At 37.4% G+C, this 23,956-nt stretch overlaps 1 protein-coding gene across 18 annotated transcripts in view; it reads right to left on the bottom strand.

Moving 5' to 3' along the window:
• The window catches only part of PTPRD (protein tyrosine phosphatase receptor type D), a 2,844,105-nt gene that overhangs the window by 2,079,949 nt on the left and 740,200 nt on the right, over positions 1-23,956 (bottom strand). For all 18 annotated transcript variants that reach the window (XM_051987498.1, XM_051987402.1, XM_051987374.1 and 15 more), the window contains one exon: positions 20,874-20,943. The gene's annotated coding sequence lies outside the window, so the exon portion shown is untranslated. The remainder of the gene's footprint in view (positions 1-20,873; positions 20,944-23,956) is intronic.

The following is a 23,956-nucleotide window of genomic DNA, read 5'->3' as shown; positions in this document are numbered from 1 at the left end:
GGAAAATGGAGGATGCTCACTGATTTAAGAAAAGTGAACGAACAGATAGAAACTATGGGAACTCTTCAGCCTGGACTTCCATCTCCTACTCAGCTTCCTAGAGAATGGCCTCTTTGGGTTATAGACATCAAGGATTGTTTCTATTCCATTCCTCTGGATAAGGAGGATATGAAGAGATTTGCCTTTTCAGTGCCCAGTGTCAATTTAGCTGAGCCTTATAAAAGATATGAATGGACGGTTTTGCCATAGGGTATGAAGAACAGCCCCACTATGTGTCAAATGTATGTTGCTGCTGCTCTTGCTCCAATAAGAAAAGCATTTCCAAAAGTTATGCTATTACATTATATGGATGATATATTGGGTTGTGCACCTGAGGAACAAATTCTAGAAGCATGTCTACAAAAAACCATAGAAACACTAAGATACTACAAACTTCATATCGCTACAGAAAAAATTCAAAGGCATGCTCCTTTTCAATATTTAGGATATGAAATATATCCTAAGGCACTTACACTACAAAAACTGTCTTTAAGAACAGAGAGGTTGAACACCTTAAATGATTTCCAAAAATTAATAGGAGATATCCAATGGATGCATCCAGTATTAGGTTTAACTACCAATCAATTGCAACCCCTATATGACATTTTAAGGGGAGACACTGCTTTAAATTCACCACGCCGGCTTACAAAAGAAGCTCAAGAGACCTTGAGAGAAGTTGAACTGGCTTTATCCAATGTAGTTGAGAGAGTAACTCAAAAACCCTTGGAAATATCAGTTTTTGCTACGAAAGAAGCACCCACAGCAGTCCTTCATCAAGGAGACAGTGTGATAGAGTGGGTGAACCTCCCAGCACAACCAGAACAAAGCCTTACGCCTTACCCAGTGCTTGTGGCTAGAATTCTATTAAAGGCCATTAAGCGAGCGGTACAATTATCTGGGACAAGACCTGACAAGATATATACCTTCTATACAAATGCACAAATTAATGTATGCTGTGAAACCATCCCAGAGTGGCAGATTTTATTGGCCATGGCTCCAAATTTTGCACATGGATCTCCATTAAAGATAACCAGACTACTGCATAATTGGCAATGGATTTTTGAGGAGAAGGTTTCTAAGGTTCCTCTTGAAGGACCAACCATTTTTACAGACGCAGCCAAACAAAATATTTGTGCTGTATACTCTCATGATCTAACTGTAAAAAGAGTAGTCAGAACTCCTTTTCAGTCCAATCAGCAGAACGAATTATATGCGATCATGCTAGCTCTCACTTATTACCCAGGCGACATAAATATAATATCTGATTCAGCCTATTCAGTAGGTGTGATACAAAGAATTGCCACAGCCCAAATAAAATTTGCAGCTTCTAATATATATCAGCTCTTTAAGGAACTTCAAGAGCAAGTGAGAAAGCATCCAGGAAAGATTTATATCCTGCATGTCCATTCACATAGTGGACTTCCAGGTCCTATTTTTGATGGAAATTCAAAGGCAGATAGCCTTTTAACTATGTTGGCCAGTACGCCTTTATTTCAGGAGGCCCAGGAATCCCATTCTAAATACCATCAGGCTGCTCGAGCTTTGCGTTTACAGTTTGGGATTACAAAAGAAGAAGCTAGGAGCATAGTGAAAAGCTGTACAGCTTGCCTTCCCTTCCACGCTCCTACACTGCCTCCAGGGAAGAACCCTCGTGGTTTGAGACCCAATGAAATCTGGCAAATGGATGTGACTCATTATAAATCTTTTGGTCGTCTGTCTTTTATCCACGTTGTGGTAGACACCTTTTCAGGATTCACTTTTGCCATACCAGCAGCAAAAGAGACAGCCCGAGTGGTCACTGAATTCCTCATTCAAGCATTCGCAATTATGGGTGTGCCACAAGAAATAAAAACAGATAATGGACCGGCATATACCTCCAAACATTTTGAACACTTTTGTGCACAATATAAGATTCTACACACTACTGGCATACCCTTCAATCCTCAAGGTCAAGCAATAGTAGAAAGAAGAAACAGAGACATTAAGACACTCCTCCAAAAACAAAAGAAAGGAGGAGCCACGGGTAACCCTAGAGAACTTCTAAATTTAGTTCTCTATACCATTAATTTTTTAATCTTTGATAAAGATGCACTGGCTCCAGCAGACAGGTTTTATAACCCACCAGAAGAGCAGTGTCCAGTGCGAGCAGCTCCACTATCTTTAGATAATCGCCAGGTGATGTGGAGAGACCCAGAAAGTGGTGAATGGAAGGGACCAGATAGACTAACTGCTTGGGGGAGAGGATTTGCTTGCATCTCTACAGGTGGAGAAGGAATCAGATGGGTGCCTACGAGCCGCATTCGCCTTGTCCATCGCAGAAAGATGGAGCAGACCCTTGAAACAAAGGAGAAGACCCAAGAAATATCGGGTGGTTCTGTTGCTGATTGTGCTCATAAGAATTATTAGATTCCTGGCACATGAACTAATGGACAATGGAATCCTATTGGACTGTTTCTAGGACTTATGGACATGTGTAAATTTTCAGATTGATTCTTGTTATTTGTTACATTACTACTAGCCTGTGTTATATTGCTATGTGCTCATGTAAATTATGTATAATGCCTCCCATATTGATGGATTTATGTATACCATGTATATCTGTTACAAAGTTCTGGCCCATATTGATGGATTTATGTGTACCCCCTCAGAAACCCCCTATGTTTTAAAACAAAAGAAAGGGGGAGATGTTGGAATCCTTACTAACTGCTAAGTAATTAGAGTTGATCTAATCTTACAAGTTGTTTTGGCCAGAACCTGAAACAAGGTACTAAGTAGAACTAATCAAGACAAGGCTTGTGTTCCCACCTTTACTCAAAGTCCACACCTTAAAGCTCTTTGGGCCAGAGAGCACTATGGGAGAAAACCCATAATCCCATTCTCTCAGAAGGTTCAGATATAAGGCGAGACAGCCATTCCAGAATACATTTTTTCCTCTTGGCTGGCTGATCGCGCTAGACTCGAGAGAAACGACTCTGCTGCAGAGAACACTTTTGACTCTTAACATTTGGCGCCCAAGCGTGGGAACCAAGGACCCTACTTTCACAAGAAGTCTCCAGTGACCAGGAACTGAGTGAGTACAACCTTTTTTGGCTGAAATGGGACAGATCCTAGGTAAAGATTCTCCATCCCCCACCCCAACCCCCCCAACCCCAGACCCACCCAGGAGTGGTGCTATAGAAAGCCTGCTTAAGCTGATAGAAGATCAAGGGCTACTTGTAACTTGGGGACAGGCAGCTAGACTTCTGGCTACCTTAAAACGCACCTCCCCTTGGCTCTTAGAGGAAGAGAAAATCTCTCTAAAAAACTGGGCATTGGTTGGTCAACAGCTCTCCGCATATTACAATGAAAACGGTCCTCGTTCAGTTTCCATTGAAGTATTCTTTTTATATAATACGATACAGATAGCCTTAAAATACCGTACTTGTTCTAGGAGAAAAGGAAAAAACTCTAGGAATAGCCAAAGGGGGAAGCCTGAGATAAAGGAGGAAGACAAAGAACAGATTAATGGCCATATCCCCACAGGGCAGGGAGACTTAAGTGAGGCTCAAGGGTGGGGTGAATCTGAGGCAGCCTCAGCCCCACCTGAGGAGCAGGTAATTGACTTTCCTTCATCAACTCCACCCTCCTGGATGGAGGGAGGAGGGGTAGTGGGGGGGGCAGTGACAGCAACAGCACCTCCCCCCCAGCATCCAGCACCTCCCCCCCAGTATCCAGCACCTCCTCCCCAGCATCCAGCACCTCCCCCCCGGCATCCAGCACCTCCCCCCCAGCATCCAGCTGCTCCTTTGACTAGATTGCAAAAGGGACTAATTAAGGCCAGAGAAGAAGGGAAAAATGTAGCAGAATTTCAACACCACATTTTTCCTGTAATTCAACAGTTTAATTCTTCAGGTCAAGAAAGTAGAAGATACTCACCTTTTGATATAGAAATCCTCAAAGACCTGAAAAAAGCTTGCACTCTTTATGGGGCTACATCAGCTTATGTTAAGATGCTATTACACAATTTGTCTTTTGAAATCTTGACCCCTAATGACTGGAAATCGATAGCAAAAATATGCCTAGAACCTGGACAGAACTACTTGTGGCTTTCTGAATATAGTGAGCTCTGTAGGATACAAGCCCAACAAAATATTCAAAGTGGAGTTCATACGGCAATCACCTGTGACCTATTAACAGGTACAGGTCCTTATGCAGATGTTGCAGCACAAATTGGTTATTCTGTAGCAGCATATCAGCAAATTGCTGATAATGCTATCAAAGCGTGGGCTTCTCTTAACAATAAAGACGACAAGGGGGGGGCCTTCACAAAAATAACACAAGGGCCAAATGAACCCTTCGCTGACTTTGCGGGACGCTTGCAGACAGCTATCATAAGAACAAATGGAGAAAATGCAATAACAGACATCTTGATAAGGCAACTTGCTAAGGAAAATGCTAATGAGGTTTGCAGAAGAATTATACTAGGACTGCACAAGGATGCTCCTTTAGAGGAACTCATAAGACGCTGTGCCACAGTGGACACAGGTGCCTTTTATAGCCAGGCTATGATGCAGACTTCCCAAAATCCAAACATGAGAAGACAGAATCCCTCTTGGCAAGGGACTTCCAGAGAGACTCGTAGATGCTTTCAGTGTGGAAAAGTAGGACATCTGAAAGCTCAATGTTGGTATAGAGATAGAATGGGAAGACAAGGTGGGAGAACAAGACCCCAAACCCCATGTCCAAAATGCAACAGAGGCTTCCATTGGGCCTCAGAATGCAGACAGATTCAGGGAAACGGGATGAGGGGCCCAGCCCCAGGGCCCAAGGCAAAAAACACTTGGGGCATGATGGCAGCCAATGGTGCACCCAGAGAGTGCCTAGAAGTCCAGTACCCAGACATGACCAATCAACCAGAAAGCCATATGATGGGAGAAGGGGATTACACAGTCAACCAGCCAGGAAGCAACCTGATGGCAGAAGGGAATTACAATTGGGGAGAATAGAGCTGTATGCAGCTGGGACAACTGAGATACCCCCTGGAGAGGTGAAATCTGTTCCTCTCCAGCCTATGGATCCCTTACCTCCAGGCACAGTAGGCTTGACCATTTCATCTCCTTGTATGTACAAAACAGTGTCCATCCACACACTGATGTGGGAAACTGGGGAATGTGTAGATAATATCCCAGTCACTAATACAGGTAGTCAATGTGTGACTTATCACCCAGGAGACGTAGTAGCATCAGGTTTACTCATACAGGATCCTAATAAGCAGCCTCGTGATAGTCACCCAGGTTCTGACTCCAGACCACAAAAACCAGAAATATATTGGACAGCAGCAGTAACGGCTGACCGACCTATGCTCACTATCTATATAAATGGCCTACCATTGGAAGGATTGGTAGACACAGGTGCGGATCGTACAGTTATTAGAGGTGCCAGTTGGCCTAGTCACTGGCCAAAGATTAAAGCAGATACCTATATGTCTGGAGTAGGAGGATCAATAGCAGCTGAAGTTAGTGCTGCCCCTATGAGATGGACTTTTGAAGGCAAAACAGGAGTTTTTACTCCTTTTATAGTTGAAAAAATCCCCATCAATCTGTGGGGAAGAGACGTTTTACAACAATTGGGGTTAAAAATGAGTACTTCGGTTTTTTAAGCAGGGCTGCTGTTGAAGGCCTGCCAACACTTTCACCTATTCCTATCCAATGGAAAACTGATACACCAGTGTGGATAGAACAGTGGCCCTTAAGTAGCGATAAAATTCAGGCCTTATTAGATATAGTACAGGAGCAGCTTGAACAAGGGCATTTACAACCTTCTCTAAGTCCTTGGAATTCACCAGTGTTCGTTGTAAAAAAGAAATCGGGAAAATGGAGGATGCTCACTGATTTAAGAAAAGTGAACGAACAGATAGAAACTATGGGAACTCTTCAGCCTGGACTTCCATCTCCTACTCAGCTTCCTAGAGAATGGCCTCTTTGGGTTATAGACATCAAGGATTGTTTCTATTCCATTCCTCTGGATAAGGAGGATATGAAGAGATTTGCCTTTTCAGTGCCCAGTGTCAATTTAGCTGAGCCTTATAAAAGATATGAATGGACGGTTTTGCCATAGGGTATGAAGAACAGCCCCACTATGTGTCAAATGTATGTTGCTGCTGCTCTTGCTCCAATAAGAAAAGCATTTCCAAAAGTTATGCTATTACATTATATGGATGATATATTGGGTTGTGCACCTGAGGAACAAATTCTAGAAGCATGTCTACAAAAAACCATAGAAACACTAAGATACTACAAACTTCATATCGCTACAGAAAAAATTCAAAGGCATGCTCCTTTTCAATATTTAGGATATGAAATATATCCTAAGGCACTTACACTACAAAAACTGTCTTTAAGAACAGAGAGGTTGAACACCTTAAATGATTTCCAAAAATTAATAGGAGATATCCAATGGATGCATCCAGTATTAGGTTTAACTACCAATCAATTGCAACCCCTATATGACATTTTAAGGGGAGACACTGCTTTAAATTCACCACGCCGGCTTACAAAAGAAGCTCAAGAGACCTTGAGAGAAGTTGAACTGGCTTTATCCAATGTAGTTGAGAGAGTAACTCAAAAACCCTTGGAAATATCAGTTTTTGCTACGAAAGAAGCACCCACAGCAGTCCTTCATCAAGGAGACAGTGTGATAGAGTGGGTGAACCTCCCAGCACAACCAGAACAAAGCCTTACGCCTTACCCAGTGCTTGTGGCTAGAATTCTATTAAAGGCCATTAAGCGAGCGGTACAATTATCTGGGACAAGACCTGACAAGATATATACCTTCTATACAAATGCACAAATTAATGTATGCTGTGAAACCATCCCAGAGTGGCAGATTTTATTGGCCATGGCTCCAAATTTTGCACATGGATCTCCATTAAAGATAACCAGACTACTGCATAATTGGCAATGGATTTTTGAGGAGAAGGTTTCTAAGGTTCCTCTTGAAGGACCAACCATTTTTACAGACGCAGCCAAACAAAATATTTGTGCTGTATACTCTCATGATCTAACTGTAAAAAGAGTAGTCAGAACTCCTTTTCAGTCCAATCAGCAGAACGAATTATATGCGATCATGCTAGCTCTCACTTATTACCCAGGCGACATAAATATAATATCTGATTCAGCCTATTCAGTAGGTGTGATACAAAGAATTGCCACAGCCCAAATAAAATTTGCAGCTTCTAATATATATCAGCTCTTTAAGGAACTTCAAGAGCAAGTGAGAAAGCATCCAGGAAAGATTTATATCCTGCATGTCCATTCACATAGTGGACTTCCAGGTCCTATTTTTGATGGAAATTCAAAGGCAGATAGCCTTTTAACTATGTTGGCCAGTACGCCTTTATTTCAGGAGGCCCAGGAATCCCATTCTAAATACCATCAGGCTGCTCGAGCTTTGCGTTTACAGTTTGGGATTACAAAAGAAGAAGCTAGGAGCATAGTGAAAAGCTGTACAGCTTGCCTTCCCTTCCACGCTCCTACACTGCCTCCAGGGAAGAACCCTCGTGGTTTGAGACCCAATGAAATCTGGCAAATGGATGTGACTCATTATAAATCTTTTGGTCGTCTGTCTTTTATCCACGTTGTGGTAGACACCTTTTCAGGATTCACTTTTGCCATACCAGCAGCAAAAGAGACAGCCCGAGTGGTCACTGAATTCCTCATTCAAGCATTCGCAATTATGGGTGTGCCACAAGAAATAAAAACAGATAATGGACCGGCATATACCTCCAAACATTTTGAACACTTTTGTGCACAATATAAGATTCTACACACTACTGGCATACCCTTCAATCCTCAAGGTCAAGCAATAGTAGAAAGAAGAAACAGAGACATTAAGACACTCCTCCAAAAACAAAAGAAAGGAGGAGCCACGGGTAACCCTAGAGAACTTCTAAATTTAGTTCTCTATACCATTAATTTTTTAATCTTTGATAAAGATGCACTGGCTCCAGCAGACAGGTTTTATAACCCACCAGAAGAGCAGTGTCCAGTGCGAGCAGCTCCACTATCTTTAGATAATCGCCAGGTGATGTGGAGAGACCCAGAAAGTGGTGAATGGAAGGGACCAGATAGACTAACTGCTTGGGGGAGAGGATTTGCTTGCATCTCTACAGGTGGAGAAGGAATCAGATGGGTGCCTACGAGCCGCATTCGCCTTGTCCATCGCAGAAAGATGGAGCAGACCCTTGAAACAAAGGAGAAGACCCAAGAAATATCGGGTGGTTCTGTTGCTGATTGTGCTCATAAGAATTATTAGATTCCTGGCACATGAACTAATGGACAATGGAATCCTATTGGACTGTTTCTAGGACTTATGGACATGTGTAAATTTTCAGATTGATTCTTGTTATTTGTTACATTACTACTAGCCTGTGTTATATTGCTATGTGCTCATGTAAATTATGTATAATGCCTCCCATATTGATGGATTTATGTATACCATGTATATCTGTTACAAAGTTCTGGCCCATATTGATGGATTTATGTGTACCCCCTCAGAAACCCCCTATGTTTTAAAACAAAAGAAAGGGGGAGATGTTGGAATCCTTACTAACTGCTAAGTAATTAGAGTTGATCTAATCTTACAAGTTGTTTTGGCCAGAACCTGAAACAAGGTACTAAGTAGAACTAATCAAGACAAGGCTTGTGTTCCCACCTTTACTCAAAGTCCACACCTTAAAGCTCTTTGGGCCAGAGAGCACTATGGGAGAAAACCCATAATCCCATTCTCTCAGAAGGTTCAGATATAAGGCGAGACAGCCATTCCAGAATACATTTTTTCCTCTTGGCTGGCTGATCGCGCTAGACTCGAGAGAAACGACTCTGCTGCAGAGAACACTTTTGACTCTTAACACTGTTGTAATCTTTTCACATCCTTAGTGTACTAGGAGATATATTAGAGCAAAAATTTACTGAATCAATCTACCGTGTTTCCCCGATAATAAGACCTATCCCGAAAATAAGCCCTCCCCTTACTGTGTAAGATTCCTCTAAAATAAGCCCTCCCTCGAAAATAAGCCCTATTGAGATTGCTACTGTAGTGAAGGTGATCCCTTGCGCTACACGCTACATTACGGTACCCTCTGTATGCACCATCCCCCCCTCTCCCCCTGATGAAACGCACGCCGCGCTCCGAGCTGCATCCAATCAGAGCTACAGCAGTGAGTGCAAATTCCTGTTCTTCCCCAGTGATTTGCTTGCTGGTGCCATTGAGAGCAGTGCCGGGGAGAAGAGCTGAGGCAGGACAATATAAAAACCCGGTATGTAAGCGGGAGTGAGGGGGCATGATGGAGGATAAAAGGGAAATGATGGAGGATAAAAGAAGAACTCAGGGGGCATCATGAAGGATAGAAAGAGTACTCAGGGAGCATGATGGGGTTAAAATATTATTGAATAAAGGTACTTTTTTTTTTGTTCACATTTACCTGTTTATTAAAATTGCTGTCAATGTTCATTAAAATAAGCCCTCCCCTGAAAATAAGCCCTCTGGTGTTTTTCTGTCCAAAAAAATAATAAGACAGTATCTTATTATCCGGGAAACACGGTAGTTGCCTCAAAAAAAATTATAGCATAGTGGCAAGAACTTTAAATTCGGAGTGCAATGAACTGTCTTCTTCAACTTCTGGTTCTGTTACTGAGTTGGAATTGTTTTCTTTTGGTCTGGATTTCGTCATTTGTAAAATGAAGAGTGGAGTATGGATCTTTAAAATCCTTGGAATTGTTGATTCTATGGATTTCTAAAGTTGATGGCAATGGCAACATTCAAAGACATTGAATCTACTCTGTCTTACAATTGTACATGCCCTAGGGAAACAATAAGGTTTTTTTCTATTTGAGAGTTTCAATATGTATACATACAATAGATCTTAAGGACAAATAAAAATCAGATAAGTATGGAAATAGGATCTATTGAATTATACTCTTAGAGATATCTCAGTTGATTACAGACTGAGGCGGTTTCCTATTTTGACTATATTTCCTCTCTCTCTCTCTCTTTTTTTTTTTGTTTCCTGAATTTTTTTAAGTTATTTTTTATTATATCTTTTTATTTACAAAACATATGCATGGATAATCTTTTCAGCACTGGCCCTTGCCAAACCTTCTGTTTCAGTTTTTCCCCTCCTTCCTGTCTTGGTCAAATTTATGAGTGATCATTATTTAATAAAAAGCTGGAGAGATCTCTAAGAGCAAAGCAAAAGTTTATTGTACATTCTTGAGAGAATCGAGCATCCCTCCCATTCAGCAAGGAATCAAAGGAAGGAGACACCTTTTGGGTTTTACATTTTAAATAGTCCCTCCCACCACTGACCACCATCCTCATTGGATTAGGGTCTTATATTCTAAATGGTGGAATTACTCAAGAAATTGAACTTGGCCAATATATATATAAATTTGAAATCATTCTATTGGTCATTTCTTACAGAACAATAATATTCTATAACATTCATATACCATAATTTATTCAGCCATTCTCCAACTGATGAGCATCCATTCAGTTTCCAGTTTCTACCTACTATAAAAAGGGCTGGTACAAGCATTTTTGCACATGTGGGTCCCTTTCCCTCCTTTAAGATCTCTTTGGGATATAAGCCCAGTAGTAAAACTGCTGTGTCAAAGGGTTATCGCAGTTTGATAACTTTTTGAGCACAGTTCCAAATTGCTCTCTAGAATGGTTGGATTCCTTCACAGTTCCACCAGCAATGTGTCAGTGTCCCAGGTTTTCCATATCCCCTACAACATTCAGCATTATCTTTTCCTGGCATCCTAGCCAATCTGACGGGTATGTAGTAGTATCTCAGAGTTTTCTTAATTTGCCTTTCTATGATCAATAATGATTTGGAGCACCTTTTCATAGAACTAGAAATAGTTTAAATGTCTTTGTCTGAAGATTGTCTGTTCATATCCTTTGACCATTTATCAATTGAAGAATGGCTTGATTTCTTATAAATTGGAGTCAATTCTCTGCATATTTTGGAAATGAGGCCATTATTAGAACCTTTTAATGTAAAAATGTTTTTCCAGTTTATTATTTCTCTTCTATTCTTGTCTGTATTAGTTTTGTTTGTACAAAAAATTTTAAGTTAATATATACAAAATTATCTATTTTGTGATCAATAATAATCTCTAGTTCTTCTTTGGTCACAAATTCCATCCTCCTCCATCGGTCTGAAAGGTAAACTATCCTGTGTTCTTCTAATTTATTTATAATATCATTCATTATGCCTAGATCATGAACCCATTTTGACCTTTTCTTGTTATATGGTGGTAAGGGTGGGTCAATACACAGTTCCTGCCATACTAGTTTCCTATTCTCCCAGTAGTTTTTGTCAAATAGAGAATTCTTATCTGAAAAGCTGGGATCTTTGGGTTTGTCAAACACTAGATTGCTATGGTTATTGACGATTTTGTCCTGTGGAGCAGGTGCATATATATTTATATTGATATTGCTTTATTATCTACCCTTTAGCAAGATATAGTTTCCTTCCTTATCTCTTTTAATTAGATCAGTTTTTGCTTTTGCTTGATATGAGATTAGGATGACTATTAGGATGACTACCCATTGTTTTTTACTTCCACTTGAATCATAATAGATTCTGCTCCAGCTTTTTACTTTTACTCTGTATGTATCATTCTGCTTTAAATGTATTTCTTATAAACAACATATTGTAGGGTTTTGGCTTTTAATGCTGTCTGCTATCCACTTCTGCTTTATGGGAGATTTCACCCTATTCACATTTATAGTTAAAACTACTAATACTGTATTTCTTGCCATCTTATTATTCCAAAATTATACTTTTCACTTTTTTTTTCCCCTTTCCCTCTTCACCAGTATTTATGAGCACCACTTGCTTGCAGCAGCCCTCCTGCTTTAGAATTCCCTCCCCCCTTTAGTGACCCTCCCCATTTTTTATACCTTTCCCCTACTATTTCTGTTTTCCCTTCTATTTAGCCTATCCCTTCCCTTTTTGCCTTTCCCCTCCCACTTTTTCAATAAGGTGAGAGAAGTTTCTCTGTAAACCAAATATGTCCAATATTTTCTTTTTGAGCCAAATCTGATGAGAGTAAGATTCACACAATGTTCATCCCCCTCCCTTCTTTTCCTCAGATACAATAGGTTTCCTTTGTCTCTTCATGAGATGTAATTTCTCTCATTTTACCTCCACTTTTCCCTTTTTCTGGTACAATTCCCTTTCAACCTCTAGTTCATTTTTTATATTATAACAGTAAAATCAAATTATACATGCACTCTCTATGTATATGCATAACAGAAATACAGCTTTCAAGAGTTCTTATTACCTTTTTATGTTTTTTTTTTTGAGTCCTATATTTGAAGGTCAAATTTTTTTTGTTGTTGTTTAGCTTTGGTCTTTTCATCAGAAATAAATGGAATTCTCTTGTTTCATTAAGTGCCCATCTTCTTCCTTGGAAGAAAATGCTCAGTTTAGCAGGGTATTTTATTCTTGGCTGCATTCCAAGTTCCTTTGCTTTTCAGAATATCAGATTCCAGGCCCTTTGATCCTTTAAAGTGGAAGTTGCTAGATCCTATGTGATCCTTATTGTGGCTCTTCAGTATGTGAATTGTTTTTTTTTTTTTTTTTTTTTTTTTTTTTCCTGACTGCTTGTAATATTTTTCCCTGGTGTTGATAGTTCTGAAATTTAGTCACAATATTCCTTGGAGTTTTAAATTTGGGGTCTCTTTCAGGAGGTGCTCAGTGAATTCTTTCAATTGCTATGTTACCTTCTGTTTCTGTGACATTAGGGCAGTTCTCATTGATGATTTTCTGAAAAATAGTATCTAGGCTCTTTTTTTCATCATGGTTTTCAGTGAGTCTGATAATGCTTAGATTGTCTCTCCTAGATCTATTTTCCTGGTCAGTTGTTTTCCTAAATAGATATTTTACATTTTTTTCTTTCTTTCTTTTTTTTTTGGTTTTGTTTGACTGATTCTTGATGTCTCATGGAGTCATTCGTTTCCATTTCTTCAGTTCTGATTTTTAGTGAATGATTTTTTTCATTTACTTTTTTTTAACTTCTTTTTGTATTTCTCCAATTGAGGTTTTAAATGAGTTGTTTTGTTCTATGGAATTTTTTTCCATTTCACAAATTCTGTTTTTTAAGGAGTTATTTTCCTTTTCCATTTCACAAATTCTGTTTTCCTGAGAGTTCTTTATCTTTTCTATTTCACAAATTCCATTTTTCAGAGTGTTGCTTTCTTTTTCCACTTTATCAAATCTATCTTTTAATGAGTTATATGCCTTTTCCAAATTCTCTTACAAAGTTTTCCTTTCCTTTTCCCATTTTCCTTCTAGCTCTCTTTTGAGATCTTTTAAAATTTCTTCTAGGAGAGTCTTGTGCGATGGGGACTAGGTTATATCATCCTTTGGGACTTCATCTGGAGATAATCTGCTTTTAGTCTTCTCAGGGTTTGAAATCTGCTCTTCTCTTTCACCATAGAAACTATTTATACTTAGAGTCCTCTTTGCCTTTTTACTCATTTTTTTAAAAAATGTTGGCATCTGCTTTTAGGACAAGAGAGGTTTTCCAAGCCTCTTTTACAGGTAGCCCAAAATGGCAACAGAAAGGCAGTGGCTACACTGGGATCATGCTGACTCACTCCCGTGCTGGGGAGCATGGCTAGGACTCATGAGATTCTAGCACTTTGGGGTTCACGCTTTACCTTTTGTGTTTGTGTTGGATGTGTTATAACTTCTCTGCTACTCTATTGGCTTGCAACCAGGGCAGAGTATCCAACACTGTGGTAAAGTCCTCCCCATAGATTCTCCACAGTGTGGAGTCTGCATTGCCCCACAGACCACATCTCCCGTAGTCTTCACAGCAAGTGCTGGCATCCTGAACCTGGCTACATCCCTGTGCCCCACTGAAACAGACTTTTCTGGCAATCTTCGAAATTATCTTCTGCTGGTAATTTGCTACACTCCCAATATTCCTGAATTATGCCAGTCTAGAACTAATTCAGAGGCTTAATTTGGTAATTAATTGAAAGTTCTGGGAGGAGATCAGAAAAAAGTGTGTCTCCTCTCCACCATCTTGGTTCCACCACCCATACTACCTCTCTTAATAGTTTTATCAAATAAGAAAAGGAATCTCTCAGGCTGGAAATGCTTAGGAAGGAACAAAGGAATGGAAAAGAAGATTTGGATGATAATGCTATTTCTACATAAAATTAAACTTACCCATGAAGGATATTTGGTTGCTGAAATCACATATATTGATTCCAGGTAGAAGTTTGTGAAACACAGATGAGTCATATAGTCATAATGTTTTGGAACTAGATTATTATTTTACAAATGATGAAAGGCTAGAAAGTTTAAAATTGCCCAAGGTCAGTCATGTTACTCATGGTTACTCATAGTTACATACTAAAGGTATTTTCTGACAGTGCAGTGTCCCCTTTAAAATAAAATTTAATTAAAAATGCAATGTCAAATGAGGTATAAATGACTACTAAAATATATTTTTTAAAACTTTCATCTACTTTATGTATGTAACTAGTGTAAAAAAGTTTCCCTTCATTTATTATGAAAAATGATTTTCCAAAATCTTACTATGTTTTTATACCATTAATAAACCATTGTTTTTGGTAAACCATATATATATACACACACACTCATATTTACATATTATTTATATAAATATCAATATCCATCTCCACTACTATAACAAAAGAAACATACAAAAGAATGCACTGATATTTCATCTTTCACATAACCTCACCAAATGTATATGATCATGTAACATTATAGGATCAAAAGGCTTGCATGATAAGGATCTTGGAAATTCATTTAGTTCCTAATAAAACTGAGAAAACTGAGAACCAGAGTGCTTGTGACTTGTCTAAAAGTATTTATGTGGAAAGGCAGAGCTTTAAACTCAGGTTCTTCATAAATACTTAATTTTATTCTTTCATAGAAAAGTTATTAGTTTATTATGAAAATATTGACTTCCATTTCCCCAGTGTCTAGTGGATCACAACATAACATTCTCAGTTTTTGTTGTTGTTCACTTTAATTTTGTTTTATTACTCATTTTCTTTCCTTTTTTAATCTAATTTTTCTTGTACAGCAAGAGAATTGCATAAATATGTCTACACATATTGGATTTAACATATATTTTAACATGCATAACATATATTGGATTGCTTGTCACATAGGGCAGGAGTGGCAGGAAGGAGGAGAACATCTGAAACAAAAGGCTATGCAAGGGTCAATGCTGAAAAAATTATCCATGCATATGTTTTGAATAAAAAAAGCTTTAAAATTAAAAAAAAAAAACTAACCTCTTCATTTTAGAAATTAAGGAGTACAGAATTTAAATTCTCTGTAGCCATTTTGTGTCAGAACTGCAACTTGACAATCTTAACTTCCCATTTAATTTTACTTCCATCCTAATGGTTCTCAATATGTTTTGTCCTGTAAACCTCTTTCAACACTTGCAATAGCAGCAACAGCAACAATAGTAACAACAAAACATTGTTGTGATCCATAAGGGTGATAGAATATACAATTAATAATATTCTGCAAAGATATGCTACTTGTAGTTCCATTAAGAGTTTTATGACAGACCCATTGGGTCAAGTTTCATGAACCACTAAATAGAAAATAATGCATCATCATAACTTAGGGTCAAGTAGGAAGCAATAAGACATTGTTGCCATGTGGAGGTATGTTGCCTTTAAATAATATGATGACAACTAGGTCTTCTTTAAACCTTCAGATTTATAGCCAAAAAATGTCTTTTTTTATAAAAATGTCTAGATATCAAAATAACAATGCAAATTTTCACGCAATCATAAACAAAACTGAAGTTCTGAATTTTAAAATTTCTACTTCTTCAAGAATGAACTTTTTTCCCCTTAGTGTGATATAAACCTCTTAATCATAGCTTTCAGTTGTCAGAATACATTTTTCTCCTTTCAATATATTGAACTAAGCATCAAAACAGCTTTCATTATTATTCTATTTTAGAACCAAAAGAGGAAATATAAGCGTAAATGATCCGCCATCATCCTCAGTTATTATGTGTAATTCAAGGTGATCATTTTCAATTCCTTAACAACATAAATAAAATAAAGTATCTTTGAGAGTCAAACATCTCATATATTTATCTAAATAACTTTCAGCCAAAAGCTTAACTGAAAGAGGGTATTTTTTTGTTGTTTATTTGTTTTGGGGGGTTTTTAAGTTATAAATTGTATTTAACTCATAAAAAAAAAGAATTTTAGGAGAAATTTATATTCTTTTATAGTGCCATATCCACTCATATAGCCCCCCCCAAAAAAAAGCATTTTAGACTAAGACAAATCATTAATCCTTTTCTAATTCAAAGGTGTGTTGCTCAAAGGCCTTTATGTATTTTTCCATTGATGTTATTTAGAAATACATAAAACATATGCATGTAAACCATACTGGCATTGGATGGTGATGGGAACTATAATTTCTTTTTTAATTTGTGTTTTCTTAGTTGTTGTTTTCCTATTTTGAAAGGATTATTGAAATTAATTCAATCTCCTTTTCCATTTGAGAAAAAGTACATTTTCTTGGACATGATATATAAAGACTATTAAGAATTCATAAAGGGAAAAGAAGGAAATAAACATAGGACATAAAAATGCCAAGCATTTTGCTAAACACTTTTTACTACTACTACTACCACCACCACTATCGCTACCACTACTATCCTTATTACTATTAGTATTACTACTACTACTGCTACCACTACCACCACCACCATTACCACTATCACTTCTACTACTACAATATTACTGATAAGAGAAAAGTAAATTAAAATAACTCTGAGCTACTTTGTCTCGCTTGTCAGATTAGCTAATAGCACTGAAAAAAAATGACAAATGTTGGAGGGGATGTGAGAAAATTAAAATACTAATCTATTATTGATGAAATTGTATACTGATTCAACCATTTTGGAGTGCAATTTGGATCTATGCCCAAAGAGCTATAAAGCCATGCATACCCTTTATCTAACTATTAGGCTTATGTTACAAAGAAATTAAAAACAAAAAGAAAAGAATATATATGTAAAATTATTAGCAAATGTTTATTATTTATAGAAATGTTTAAGTCTACTGAAAGAACTGGTAGAAACTGAACACATCTCATAAATATCTTTATATTGGGGTGGGGGGTTATCTGTGTTTTCTTTCAGAGAATGACTTACATGAAAATGTGTTTTGCATGATTATACATGTATAACATATGTCAAATTTGTTTGCCTTTTAAATGGGAGGGTGGTGAAGAAGAAGGGGGAGAATTTGGAACTCAAAATGTAAAAAAAAAAAAAAAAAAAAAAAAGAATTTTAAAATTGCTTTTATAGGTAATTGGGAAAATAAAACACTAAATAATATTTTAAAACTATGCATTTCTACAAAGTACCTTTCCTGATAAAGATTTGTTTAATAGCTGTCCATCTCTCCAAACCTACACCTTTCTTCCCTGATGCTTATAGTTATGCCCAGATCACACTATTCTAAAAACTCAAAATAAAACAAAGCAAAAAACCTCATGCCATCCTTTTTGTCATTATATATTCCTCATCTTTCTCACAATGAACTCCAGAAAACTCTTTGAAAATCAAACTACTTTCATCATCTACAACTCACTTCTCAATGTCTTATAATTTGAATATGGCTTCCTACACTAAAAAAGTAGACTGAAACATCTCTCTTCAAGATTACCAGTGATCTTTTCTTTCCATATCCAAGGGTCTTTTTTCAATCATCTTTCTTTTTTTTTCTTTCCATATCCAAGGGTCTTTTTTCAATCATCTTTCTTTTTTTTTCTATGCTGTATTTCTCTCTGTCCCTCTTTCTCTGTCTCTCTGTCTCTGTCTCTATCTCTGAATCTCTCTCTCTCTCTCTGTCTCTCTCTCTCTCTCTCTCTCTTCTCTCTCTGTCTCTCCTCTTTTCTCCTCTCACTCTCTAGATTCTTTGATCTTTCAATTTTTAATTATCATGTTTAGGAATATGATTTTCTTAATATATACATCCTGCGGTGTTGGAATCCTTACTAACTGCTAAGTAATTAGAGTTGATCTAATCTTACAAGAAGATGTTTTGGGCAGAACCTGAAACAAGGTACTAAGTAGAACTACCCATAATCCCTCTCTCTGGAAGGAGCATAAATAGGCCAATGGGCCAGTCGGAGAGTCCTGGAGAGGAAGACGCTACAAGTCGATGATGGCAGCCAATGGTGCACCCAGAGAGTGCCTAGAAGTCCAGTACCCAGACATGACCAATCAACCAGAAAGCCATATGATGGGAGAAGGGGATTACACAGTCAACCAGCCAGGAAGCAACCTGATGGCAGAAGGGAATTACAATTGGGGAGAATAGAGCTGTATGCAGCTGGGACAACTGAGATACCCCCTGGAGAGGTGAAATCTGTTCCTCTCCAGCCTATGGATCCCTTACCTCCAGGCACAGTAGGCTTGACCATTTCACCTCCTTGTATGTACAAAACAGTGTCCATCCACACACTGATGTGGGAAACTGGGGAATGTGTAGATAATATCCCAGTCACTAATACAGGTAGTCAATGTGTGACTTATCACCCAGGAGACGTAGTAGCATCAGGTTTACTCATACAGGATCCTAATAAGCAGCCTCGTGATAGTCACCCAGGTTCTGACTCCAGACCACAAAAACCAGAAATATATTGGACAGCAGCAGTAACGGCTGACCGACCTATGCTCACTATCTATATAAATGGCCTACCATTGGAAGGATTGGTAGACACAGGTGCGGATCGTACAGTTATTAGAGGTGCCAGTTGGCCCAGTCACTGGCCAAAGATTAAAGCAGACACCTATATGTCTGGAGTAGGAGGATCAATAGCAGCTGAAGTTAGTGCTGCCCCTATGAGATGGACTTTTGAAGGCAAAACAGGAGTTTTTACTCCTTTTATAGTTGAAAAAATCCCCATCAATCTGTGGGGAAGAGACGTTTTACAACAATTGGGGTTAAAAATGAGTACTTCGGTTTTTTAAGCAGGGCTGCTGTTGAAGGCCTGCCAACACTTTCACCTATTCCTATCCAATGGAAAACTGATACACCAGTGTGGATAGAACAGTGGCCCTTAAGTAGCGATAAAATTCAGGCCTTATTAGATATAGTACAGGAGCAGCTTGAACAAGGGCATTTACAACCTTCTCTAAGTCCTTGGAATTCACCAGTGTTCGTTGTAAAAAAGAAATCGGGAAAATGGAGGATGCTCACTGATTTAAGAAAAGTGAACGAACAGATGGAAACTATGGGAACTCTTCAGCCTGGACTTCCATCTCCTACTCAGCTTCCTAGAGAATGGCCTCTTTGGGTTATAGACATCAAGGATTGTTTCTATTCCATTCCTCTGGATAAGGAGGATATGAAGAGATTTGCCTTTTCGGTGCCCAGTGTCAATTTAGCTGAGCCTCATAAAAGATATGAATGGACGGTTTTGCCACAGGGTATGAAGAACAGCCCCACGTTGGGCGCCAAAATGTAGTGAGCTTTTTCTTCTCAAAACGCAGCCAGGTGATAAAAGTTCAGATCTTTTATTATCCCAATATAGCCCGGTTAGCTTAGAGGCCTATCTCTCTGCTTGGTTCCAAGAGCTCTCTCCAAATGTCTTTAAATCCAAAGGTCTGGTCCTTCAGCCTCTGCCTCTGCTTTCTTCAGCCTACAGCCAGCTCCAGTCTTCATCTCATTCCAGTGAAATCTCGACTTGTAGCGTCTTCCTCTCCAGGACTCTCCGACTGGCCCATTGGCCTATTTATGCTCCTTCCAGAGAGAGGGATTATGGGTAGTTCTACTTAGTACCTTGTTTCAGGTTCTGCCCAAAACATCTTCTTGTAAGATTAGATCAACTCTAATTACTTAGCAGTTAGTAAGGATTCCAACACTGCAGTATTCAATTCTCCTGACCTCCAAGATCACATTATCAAATGGGTGTTGAACATAATTTATTGGATATGCTATTGACTTATTATTGACTCAAAATGTAACTAATTTTTTCCCATGCAAACCTCATTCTCTCAACAAAACAGTGGTTTTATTTTTCTATTTCTTTTGAGATATACCATCCTCAAGTTGCAAGCCTTGGAGTTATACTTGAATATTTTATTTTCCCTTATAAAATATTTTATTAATATTTTTCATTGATCATATTTACCAATGTTTGCATGTCTACACAGAGTCCTTCTTAGTCACAAATAAGTACAGTCAAGAAAAGCAAATGAAGAGAATATGCAAAAAAGTCATTTTTATGTAAGATGATTTATTGTGCATTTTAATTGTTTTTTTAATTTAAAAAGATTAGTTGTTCATGTGACATGGCACCTACTTGTACCTTAAAAAATAACAAGAAAGAGAATTTATTAGGATATGATATTGATATCAGTCAGGATGAAAGCATCAACTAATAATATGCATTAAGAAATTATTGTATATGTTCCCTTCCATAATTAAACAATTAGTTTCAGAGGACATCCCTTATATTGTATGTAGATATATGATAGCAATAATTATGGGAGGAATATTTGGAAACAAAATTTTTTATTTGATTGCTTCTAATTGCAGACAGAAGTTTCATTCAAAAATTTATTTCAATTGAAAACAGTGGTACCATTTTTGGTTTTTAACTATTCAACACAGCCTTTAACTAAGAGACTTTACAGAGTCACATTAATGATCCTTGCAACTATATCTGTATGTAGTTACTAAGAGATTACAAAAGGATATTAAATCAAAGCCAAACAAGAACACAGAACAAGCCATGACTTACCACTTCACAACTGTAAACTTAGGCAATCAATGACTGGAGGATTAGAAGTATCAGACTCCTCAAGATTTCCCTGAAAGACAAAATTAAACACCATGCCTTAATTCATGTTTCTTGCATTTGTTATAAGCCACAGATTTATACAAGGGCTTCCAATCAGACAACCAGGCAAAAAGATAAATTCTTAAAGTGGTACCTAGTAAATGACTGCCATCTACAAATTGATGCCAAGGAATAACAATGAAGTGGAATTTATATTCTTGCAACGATGTAAAATGGTATAGTTCATAAAATTTAAAATAAAGGTCACATGTTGAATTATATAATTCCATTGGCATTCTCTGATAGAAATGTTCATGCTCCAGTATATCAATTATGTAATTAGCCATAATGCTAATTTTAACCTCTTATAGGACAATCTTCTTCACTCAATGTAATTTTGCTTCAATGAACTGGATCCAAAAATAATTCTGATTTTACTTCTTTAATGTTGGTGTTTAAGGTAATTAACTGCACAGAGTTATTGCTAATGACATACTGCTAATTAGCCAAATAAATTATCTTATGGTTTTGAAAATTATAGATATATCAGACTTGACTTCCTTCATAGCCTTGTAACCAGCCATATATTGTGCTAAGGTTTATCTACCCATATACAAATTAGTCCCAATGCATTAAAATGATTGGATGTGAGACCATATCTCTTCTATAAAAACAGAGGACTGAAACATTTTAATTTATCTTAACATGTTCACAGACACTCCCCCCCCCAAAAAAAAAATGAATTCAATATCATAATACATATAGTCTTAGTAAAAAATTCATCCTAAAGTATACTTCATTTGTAACATAATAATTATAAAGAACAGCAATAATTAAAAAAAAACCCTTTAAATACATAAATTACACATCATCAAATTAAGTTAGGTAATAAACAGGAATTGAACTAATATCTTGATAAAATATTAATTAATAAAATTTCAGGAAATTAAAGAATACATTTAATTTAAGTTGACAAAGTTTTTAATTGCCAACTGTGTGCACAATATATTCTAGTAGTTCAGAATACAAAGTCAAAAACAGCAGCAACAACAACCCATCCCAAATGTTCTTTCTCCAAGGAGCTTACATTTTAACTAAGGCTACAATATATAAACAAACAAGATCAGAGAAGAATTGTCGAAGGTGGAACTACTATACTTGAGTCTTAAAGAATGGCAAAGGATTCTATTGAATGAGTGTGAGAGGGGAATGAATTACATTCATGGAGGATAACTTCAGAAAAAATGTGTGGAAGAAAGAATTGAGAAACAAAAGAGTGATCTTCAAATCACCTTTTGCACACCTGTCCCATTATTACTGCTTAGCTCATAGGAATGATTACTTCATCTATTATTTATCTTCCCTATTTTCTTTTTATGTTTTAAAATATTTAAAAAACTGTTTGTTTTTTCTTTTACCTTTTTTTCTGCCCAAATAATAGTCATTTTTGAATTCTAGTTAAACTGCAAGTCTTTGATATAGCATTTTCCCCTATAAAGTTGGTCCTCTTTAATTTTTCCTTTTTCTAAATACTGAAAATCTATGCTACTACAACATTTTTGCACTCTATTGTGTGTGGTCTGTTCTCCCCAACTTGATTGTAGAATTGAGAGGGAGAGGAGAAGGAGAGGGAGAAGGAGAGAGATGGGGAAAAGAAGAGAGGGAGAGGAGAAGAGGAAAAGAAGGAGAGGGAGAGAGAGAGAGAGAGAGAGAGAGAGAGAGAGAGAGAGAGAGAGAGAGAGAGAGAGAGAGAGGAAGAAAGGGAAAGGGACAGGGAGAGGAAGAAAGAAAGAGGGAGAGGGAGAGGAAGAGGAAGAAAGGGAGAGGGAAAGGAAGATGGAGAGGAAGAGAGGAGAGGGAGAAGGAGAAGGAGAAGGAGAGAAGAGAGGGAGAGGGAAAGGGAAAAGAAGAGGAAGAGGGAGGAGGGAAAGTGGGGGAGGAAGAGAAGGAGAAGGAGAGTAAGAGAGGGAGAAGGAAAGGGAATAAGATTAGCCATTTGGAAACTGGAATTCAGTTTAAAGTTCTTAATATACAATAAGTAAAACTTTCATAAAATATGCTATTGTGAACTTAGAAGGTAATTTATTAATCTTGTAATTATCTATCTAAAGAATTTAAAGCACCAAATCTGTGAAATAACTTTTTTTTAAACTTGTCTTTTTTTTTTTTTTTAATAAATTTTTATTGACAGAACCCATGCCAGGGTAATTTTTTACAGTGTTATCCCTTGCACTCATTTCTGTTCCGATTTTTCCCCACCCTCTCTCCAACCCCTCCCCCAGGCAAGTAGTCCTATACATGTTAAATAGTTTGTGAAATAACTTGATCCAGTGTCTCTAGAAAGAATTTCTTAGAAAGTTCAAGTCAAATACAAAAATAAATTATATAATACAAATTATTATTAAAACAAATATAAAAGAAATATTTGAAAGTTCACAAAGTATGCTGTCTTCTCATGAGATTTCTTTATTGTTCCTTTAAAAAAGAAGCGCAGTGAATGGATATTAAGTAGCCACTTGGGGATGTGTTGACAGGTTTCCAATAGGTTATAGTACTTATATCAGCATAGGCTTTAGCTTTTATCATATTAACTGATATCCACTAATGAGATATACCTCTATTTCATTGTTCTTTTTTTCTTTTATGAACTATCAAAAGATATAAAATTTAATATTGCCAAGCAATTGTCCCCAAGCCAAACAGATAAATCTGAAGGCTAATTCTATTTCTTAATCTTTTTTCATTAATTTCTCCTCGGTCTGATTTCATCTTGAGGAACTAAGACTTAGATAACTGTGTAGCCTGAATTAAGAATAGTTATTTTTATTGTTGTTCAGTCATTTTTTTTCAGTCATATGTGATGCTTTGTGACTTAATTTGGGGTTTTCATTGGCAAAGATACTGGAATAGTTTGCCATTTCCTTCTCCAGCTTATTTTGTAGATGAAGAAACTGAAGCAAATTGGATTAGAATGACTTACTCGGGGTTAAACAGCTAGTGTCTGAAACTAGATTTGAAATCAAGAAAATCAGTCTTCATAATTC

This window comes from Antechinus flavipes, chromosome 1 (genome assembly GCF_016432865.1).
Source record: "Antechinus flavipes isolate AdamAnt ecotype Samford, QLD, Australia chromosome 1, AdamAnt_v2, whole genome shotgun sequence".
Taxonomy (NCBI): Eukaryota; Metazoa; Chordata; class Mammalia; order Dasyuromorphia; family Dasyuridae; genus Antechinus; species Antechinus flavipes.
Note: the sequence above shows the minus strand (reverse complement) of the source record. Positions and strands in the feature narration are given on the sequence as shown.